Source organism: Mustela lutreola, chromosome 2, assembly GCF_030435805.1.
Source record: "Mustela lutreola isolate mMusLut2 chromosome 2, mMusLut2.pri, whole genome shotgun sequence".
NCBI lineage: Eukaryota > Metazoa > Chordata > Mammalia > Carnivora > Mustelidae > Mustela > Mustela lutreola.
In genome coordinates this window covers 198,915,098-198,923,285 of record NC_081291.1, presented here as the reverse complement: position 1 = coordinate 198,923,285, position 8,188 = coordinate 198,915,098, and the positions used below count along the sequence as shown (strand labels likewise).

Here is an 8,188-nt window from a genome sequence, read left to right as displayed (position 1 = left end):
TTTACATTGGAGGATGACCAGCTTTGGTATATTTGTATTTCTCTGGCTCCCCTTTTTTGTGGGTATTTGAGTCCATCTCCATTCAGCAGAGTTGGATGGGACTGATATATTTGGTGTTTCACTTAAATATTGCCACACAATCCACAGAGGATACACAAGTTCTAGGATTGGGCTGCTCCTGAGACTGCCTTCATCATCTTTTTTAAAACTGAAACCATCAAATAGTGAAGGTCTGCATTTGCCACTCTGTGAGGCTAAGTCTAGTCTAATTAGTTAATATATCAGAAATACTTGAAGGTAAAAAGTGAGGTTAAGTGATAGAAACAGACAATGATGATGTACATTTTTCATTTTTTTTATCGGAAAATTTTTTAAAAATTATTTTTAAAGATATTATTTATTTATTTGACAGAGAGAGACACAATGAGAGAGGGAACACAAGCAGGGGGAGTGGCAGAGGGAGAAGCAGACTTGCTATTGAGCAGGGATTATGACCCGAGTGAGTCAACGGCAGACGCTTAACGGCTGAGCCACCAGGTGCCCCTCTCTGAAGATTATTTTAAAACTAGCTCTGTATCTTAGGTTCAATCTTAACATGAAATATTTACCTCTAAATAATTTTTTTCAGTCATATGAACATGTGTGCGAAGGCTATCTACCTATGCACGTTTATAACTACACTTTCAGTTACCTATGCATAGAAATCCCAAGAAGTAGATAACACTCATTCATCAAAACTAAAAATTACATAATCTAAATAAACTCTTTGCATACTCATGTCAACTCTTGCTAGATGTAGTTAATCTATATTTGCATAGCTGACTCTACCAGGCTATAATACCATATTTTTTTTCCCAAAAGTAATTATAAAGTACAGCAAAGTGCTCATTTTTACAGTGACCAAAGTGGTACTTCTTAACTTCAATCTCTGCTATAGTGAAGTTTGAAACCTTAAAGATGGCTGTTCAAGTTTGTTAGTGGCTTGAAGATGTGATTTTTCTGCCCATTGAATTTAGGTTAGAGATTTTCCTCTGTTCAAGTTTCACGATTCAGCAGAAGCTAGAGATTATTAATATTCCAAGGCTTTGTCTGTGCAGGCAAATATTTTTCTTTGGGGGCTGAAGAATTCAGAGCCAATGTGGATATGACAGAACTCACAGGGAGTCAGCGCTTGCCTTCTGCTACAGGCAGTAGGCACCTCACTGAGGAGGAAGTTGTCAAGGGCCCTCTTGTTAATAAAGTAGTCTTCGCCTCCATGATTACTCTTGGCCATCATTTGAACATTACCTTAATGGAGGAAAAATTAGTGCTTACTAAATTGTACTCTTTTCATAGGCCTTTCTTACCCATATTTTTCATCTAACAGTTTTAAAATGTTAAAATAATCAGTTGCCTAGGAGACTTGCTACTTCTGATTACAAAATGCAAAAGAATACTAAATAAAAAATAAGGAAATAGTGTTTAAGTGTGAAATTAGGGGTACTCACAAAAACTTACCTTTTTATCATGTCAGAAACAAAATGATGATCAGACTAGTAAACTTGAGAGGACTTGTGAAAGTCTTTGGGTGGAAATTCACAACATGAAATTATTGGAAAAAAGGCAAAGTAAAAGCTAGAGCTAAAAATAGGCAGTAAAACAAGATGGCAGGACAGGAGGAGCTGCTCAAAAAGCTTTTGCCTGGGATTGCAGAGCACAGTGTGAGGGCAACCAGTGGGCCTGCAGTTTGTCTCCAAACTGCAGAAATCAGTCAGATACATTGCTGAACATAATTTTGGAATGTTAGAGCAAGTCAGTTCAGGTAAGTAATAGTTATAACATATTTTTCAGAAGTGGCAATGAAAAAAAATACTGAACCACCTTGCCTCTGAAGTGCCTAATTTTATCAGAAAGTAAACGTGACAGTGGCTATCTTAAGCTACATAAAATTTGGTCAAATTAAGCCCAATAACACAATCATTTATTTGAAACCTGCTTCCTAAAAAAAAAAAAAATTCAAAATTCAGGGTATTATTAATTTTCTAAAGTTCTCTCAGAAGTAAAGGCTAAAGAGTTTTACCCAAATGTCCATTGACATTATCATTATTTACATAGAAGGCTTTAATCTGAAATCACCTTGGCACCCTCAAAATATCTAAACTATGAACTTCTGCAGTGGAATTATATACTTGCAAGTTGTGGTTTCAAAACCAAAGAAAAAGGTTACCTATCAGAACAAGTCAGAATGATGAATCATTCTCACTAATGAAAGATCAAATAACCATTACCCTCTCAGCAAACTGGAAATAAATGATCTTGAGCTTGAGAAGGGGGTAAAAATGGATCCTGGAGTATACAAAATCCTGGAGTATACAAAAATCAGATGCCTTATCCTCCAATTGCCTTATCCTCCAGTAGCTCAGTCCTAAACTAAAAAGTCAGACAAACCCATGCAATTCAGAAGCCAGAGAAGGCTTGCTCCACATTTCACATATGGGATCTATAGGAGGGTGTAGCCAAATAGGTAGAACACAGATTCACCGTTGTGTGTCCTTGGGATTGCCTCTGCCATGATCATAGAGGTATCAGTAACCTGAATCTTGGAACAGTGTCTCATTTCGGCCCCTTGTGGAATGGTGTTTGTGACAATAGCCTCAAAAGCAGCATTATATATGCTGGGAATAGCTGGCCTAGAGAAGATCCCATGGGTAAGAATAGCATAAACTTTGGTGGCTACCGAGAGTCGCTTGTCAGCAGCATGGCAGATGGTGCTACACGTGTCAGCCATGTCCTCCACAAGGGCAGCTATGCGGTCCTTCATGTGGCCCACCAGAACCATCTGGTCCACTTCATTTGCCTTCTAACTCTCTTTGTGAATCAAGGCAAATTCCACATTCACCCACATTCACTGCAATTGATGTGACCCTTTTAGCTCCCCTGACAATAATACAGTATCTCTTCTCCGCAATGTTCTCCTGAATCCACTGCAGGACTGCAGGCTCCGTGGGCAGATAATCCACTGGAATCTCAAAGAATCCCTGGATCTGAGAGGCATGCAGGTCCATGGTGATAATGTGATCTGCCCCAGCAAAGCATAGTGGCCACGAATTTCACAGAAATCAGAGGGTGACTCTTACCCTTTTTATCTTGTCAAGAGTATGGAACACGGAATCACAGCAGTCACCCTGGATGATGATGCAGTCTTGCAGGCGTTGATCGGGACGAGGAGTTCCATCATGTCGATTTCTCCACAGCCATTCTGGGTGTTCTAGACATCTTTGCCCTTCCCGCTTCTACTGATTTCACCGTTGGTCTCCTGGTTGCCGAACTTCTTGGTGACGACTTAGCCCAGCTCCAGGCCCAGACAGTCAGCCACGTGCTGAGACAGCTGCTGGTGCAAGCTGCCTGCTGAAGAGCACAATATCAGGCATGGCAGAGGTGGCACCAAAGGCTGCCATGTGAGTGGGAAACCCTGTCTGGGTTTGATGTCACGGTGCTTCTGGCATTAGAGAATCATTTGTGAATTATTTAGTTAACTTTAATTTTTTGGAAGCATTTTTGCAGAATTGGTATTATTTATTTCTTTAATTTTGAGAGAAATGGTCTGTCAAGCTATTTGTATCTGGATTTTTTGTGTATGGGGAAAAGTTAACTACAATTAAATATTTTTCATAGATAAAATTTTTATTTTTTGTGTAGGTGTTAGTAGTTGTATCTTTCAAGGAATTTGCCCATTTCATCTAAGTTGTTGAATTTATTGTCTTAAATGTGTTCACAATGTTCCCTTCATATCTTTTAATATTGATAGAATCTCTAGTTCTTTTTTTTTTTTTTTAAGATTTTATTTATTTATTTGACAGAGAGAAATTACAAGTACACTGAGAGGCAGGCAGAGAGAGAGAGAAGGAAGCAGGCTCCCTGCTGAGCAGAGAGCCCGATGCGGGACTCGATCCCAGGACCCTGAGATCATGACCTGAGCCAAAGGCAGCGGCTGAGCCACTGAGCCACCCAGGCGCCCCTAGAATCTCTAGTTCTGTTACTGTTCTCATTACTGAGTTTGGTAATTAGTGTCACCTCTCTTTTATTTTATTTCTTTCCTAGTAGTCTGACTACAATGTATGTCAATTTTATTGATGTTATTAAAGAACCACTTTTTGGTTTTATTGTTTTTTTAAAATTTTCTGATTTCTAGATAATTTATGCTTTGATATTTTATTTCTTCTTTCTACTTTGAAAGCTGATGTCATTGACTTGAGTTGATTCTTATTTTCCAGTGTACATATTAAGTGCTTTAAATTTCTACCTAAGTAGTTTTTTCAGTGGCATTCATTTTGATATGTTACCTTGATCTACAGCTTAAAAAAATTAATGTCATTCCAAAGTGTTATAAACTGGATGACTTTAAACAATAGAAATTTCATTCTCTCTCAGTTTTGGAGGCCAGAAGCCCTGAATCAAGGTGTCAGCAGGGCCATGCTTCCTCTGGGACTCTTGGTATGATCTTCCTTGACCCTTCCTGGCTTTTCATTATAGCAGTCATCCTTGGTATACCTTGGCTTGTATGCATTTTACTGATCTCTACGTCTGTCATCATCTCATGTTCTTACTGTGTGTGTCTCTTCCCTTCTTGTAAGAGTACCAGTCATGTTAGATTAGATTAGGGCTCACTTTATCCAGTATTACCACATCTTGAATTAACTAATTATACCTGTAATGACTTTCTTTTCAAGTAAGTTCATGTACATTCTGAGATTCTCAGGGTTTAGAACTTGAACATAATTTTGGAGGGGGGAGTACAATGTAACCCATAATAATTGTGTTTGTATTTTTATTCTGTTCAAAATACATTCTAGTTTTCTTTCTACCCTTTTTTTAGAGCCATGAATTATTTAGAAGTGTTGAAGTTTTTAAATATTAAAGAGTTTTTCAATGTAAACTTTTTATTTTTGTATGTTGATGATAAATTCTTGTTGCTTTTATAGGTCTGAGAAAATATGTTGACTTCATTTTTCAAAGATTTTTTTCTTTAGGCATAAAATTCTACAGTTTAAAAAATTAATTATTTGAAAGGAGAAAGAGACACAAGCAAGGGTGGGGAGAGGCAGAGGGAGAAGCAGACTCCCTGCTGAGCAGGGGACTCAATCTCAGGACCCTGGGATCATGACCTGAGCTGATGCAGATGCTTAACAGATTGAGCCACCCAGGAGCCTCTATGGTATTTTTTTTCCTTTGACATCTTTTTTTCCCCTCTTAGTACTTTAAATATATTTGCCCCATTGTGTTGCTTCTTGCATTGCATCCACCTAGAAATCTGCTGTCATTTTCAGATCTTTTTGTCTGAATATTACATGTTTAATTTTAGGGGGCTGCTTTTAAGTCTTTGTCTTTATCACTGATTTTAAACAATTTTATTATGATATACCTTGGTGTGGTTTTCTTTGTTTCTTTTTTTTCTTTGTTTCTTTCTTTCTTTCTTTTTCTTTTTTAAAGATTTTTATTTATTTATTTTGAGAGAGAGAGAGAGACAGAGTGAGAGAGAGAGAGAGCATGAGAGGGGAGGTCAGAGGGAGAAGCAGACTCCCCATGGAGCTGGGAGCCCGATGTGGGACTCCGTCCCAGGACTCTGGGACCATGACCTGAGCTGAAGGCAGTTGCTTAACCAACTGAGCCACCCAGGCACCCTCTCTTTCTTTCTTTCTTTTAAAAATTTTATTTATTTATCTGAGAGAGAGCGTGTGTACAAGTGTGCTGGGGGGAGGGGCAACAGGAGAGGGAGAAACAGATTCCCTGCTCAGCCCTGGGCCCTACTTGGGCTCCATCTCAGGATCCTGAGACGCTGACCTGAGCTGAGGCAGACCACTTAACCTACTGAGCCACAAGGACGTCCCTCTTTGTTTCCTGTTCACTGAGTTCTTTGGACTGGAGATTTATAGTTCTCATCATATTTGGAACATTTTAGAGGTTATGTCTTCAAATATTTTTTGCTTTCCCTCCTGGTTCTTTTCTCCATACAAGACTCTAAGTACATATATTTTGTTTCACAGTTTACAGTGATGCTATATATATGTATTTTTTTTTTGGAGGGAGGGAGGTTATTTTGTTTTTCTATCTATGTTTTATTTTGGATAGTTTCTGTTATTTTCTCTACTCTTTTTCTCCTTCAGTGTCTAATTACCATTAATCTGATTCAGAGATTTTTTCACCTTGGACAATGTAGTTTTTATTTTTGAAGTTTGATTTGGGCTAAAAAAAAAATCTTGGAATATATCTATAGTAACATTTCTAATGTACTTGTCTGCTAATTCTAACACCTGTAGCAGCTCTGGTTTAATTTATATTGATTGATTTGTTTTCTCATTTTGAGTCATATTTTCCTATTTTTTGAATGTGTGATATATATTTTTCCAGTTTTATAAAGATATTATTAACTTATGCTATAATATTTAAGATATACAATGTAATTTGATATAGGTATATACTGTAAAGTGATTACTATAATCAAACTAATTAACATATCCATCACCTCACACAGTTACTTCCCTTTTTTAGATAAGAAATCTTAACAAATTTCAAATATACATTATCATATAACTATAGTCTCCACGCTGTACATTGGATTTCCAGAACTTATTTGTCTTATAGCTAAGAGTTTGTACACTTCGACCAACATCTCTCCATCTCCCCCACATCCCTAACCCTTGATAACTACCATTTTACTCTCTGCTTCTATGAGTTTGATTATTTTTGATTTCACATATAAGTGAGATCATGCACTATTTGTCTTTCTCTCTCTGGATTATTTCACTTAGCATAATATCCTTAAGTTTTATCCATTTGTCACAAATGTCAGGATTTTCTTCTATTTTTAAGGCAGACTATTACACTGTGTAAACATATCACATTTTCTTTAGCCAGTCATCCATTGATGGCTACATAGGTTGCTTCCATAGGTCTACTGTGAGTAATGCTTTAAGGAACACGGTAGTGTAGATATCTTGAGATAATGATTTTATTTCCTTTGATTACACTCAAAGAAATAGGAGTGATGGATCATATAGTAGTTCATTTTTTTATTTTTCTGAGGAAACATTCATACTGTTTTCCATAAAGGCTATACCAATTTTTATAACCATCAGTAGTGTACAAGAGTTCCCTTTCACCACATCCTTACCAACACTTGTTATCTTTTATTATTTTGATAGAAGTCATACTACTGGGTATGAGGTGATACCTCATTATGGTTTTGATTTGCATGTTCCTGATATTAAGTCTTCTTATCACACATATACACACACAAATAAGTAGGGTGGGGAGAAACTTTTGGAGGTGATATGCTTATGAGATTAACTAAGGTGATGTCTTCAAGGTTATTTATGCTTGTTTTCAAAATCATAAAGTAGTATTCACTAAATATGTGCAGCTTTTTGTATGTCAGTCATTGCTCAATAAAGTGTTTTTAAAAAAATATTAAAAATATTTACTGTAGTTTTAGTAGGGCTTCAGAAAATATTGTAATTAGATACATGTGCTCTATCTACCATATTGAAACAGAGTCAGTGTTAGTCACTGTTAACTATTAGCATTCTTCTAAATATTTTCAGGATAAAGCGGTATCTTCAAATGTACACTTGTAAAACTTAAAATTCAAAGTTAGCTCTTTGTTCCTTTCTCAATTGGAAATAAAGAAAAGTTGGGGTGCCTGGGTGGCTCAGTCTGTTAAGCATCTGCCTTTGGCTTAGGTTATTATCCTGAGGTCCTGGGATTAAGTCCTGCAACAGGCTCTCTGCCCAGTGGGGAGCCTGCTTTTTTCTCTCCTCTTACTCCTCCCGCCCTGCTCATGCTCTAGGTCAAATAAATAAATACAGTACTTTAAAAAAAGAAAACAAAGAAAAGTCATCATCATTGAAAATAGGTTTCTCACTTTCTGGAGAAATCTAATTCTCACATTCTTATGGAACGAAGGCACATTCAAAGAGGATTGATTATTTGGGGGATTTCTTGTGCATTATCATTTTGAAGATAGTTTGGGTTATGGATTTCTTCTATAAGTTATTTGAGAACTCAAAAAATAAAAGAAAAATGTTGAAAATAAATAATGTAGTTCTTTAAACATTAATCTGTAATACCTGGACTTACTCCTTTGTAGACTCAAATCCCTGCTCAATCAGCTTAGCCCTATTTCATTCCAGGGTAGATACACTGAATACTA

At 36.8% G+C, this 8,188-nt stretch overlaps 1 pseudogene; it reads right to left on the bottom strand.

Moving 5' to 3' along the window:
* Positions 1-2,479: 2,479 nt before the first annotated feature.
* Positions 2,480-8,188, bottom strand: part of LOC131825671 (ribose-phosphate pyrophosphokinase 2-like) — a 59,707-nt pseudogene continuing 53,998 nt past the window's right edge.